This window comes from Vigna unguiculata, unplaced genomic scaffold, assembly GCF_037176805.1.
Source record: "Vigna unguiculata cultivar grain cowpea cultivar isolate G323 ecotype 2 unplaced genomic scaffold, ASM3717680v1 ptg000095l, whole genome shotgun sequence".
In the NCBI taxonomy this organism is placed as follows: Eukaryota; Viridiplantae; Streptophyta; class Magnoliopsida; order Fabales; family Fabaceae; genus Vigna; species Vigna unguiculata.
This window is the reverse complement of record NW_028196738.1, coordinates 60,001-60,515: the sequence shown is the minus strand read 5'-3', so window position 1 is coordinate 60,515 and position 515 is coordinate 60,001.

Here is a 515-nt window from a genome sequence, read left to right as displayed (position 1 = left end):
CCAAAGTTAGGGGCTTAGATATCAATTTAACAATGAGAGAAGTGTCAGAGTTCGAGAAGGTAATGGAGTGAAGTACGTAGCCCTTAGGAAAGTGCACGAGAAAAGGAAAAAGAGTTGTGAGTTTGACTTTCTCTTTTACCACAATAAGCCGTGTAGTTACCGGATCGGGACAAAGAGTCGGAGATAAACAGAGTCAGGTCGATGAACAGAGCCGATATCGACACCGAAATAGATCACTGTCTTTGACGCTTCTAGGCAATATGCCATCGATTACCTCAAAACTACTTTGAAATTCAGCATGACATAGGTACCTACTTCCAATCTTCCTTGAGAGCTGGGATAAGTACGGAATTTCACTCCGGTGGAATCGCTTCTATCCTTAGCCCGGTACCGAGGGAGGGCTTTCCGAGACCAATGCTATCAAGAAGTCACTAGACTGACTATTATTGCATCGAGAAAGAGTGAAAAGATCTCCCCTCAATAACTTATGTTATTCTTCTTCTTTTTTGCCGCTA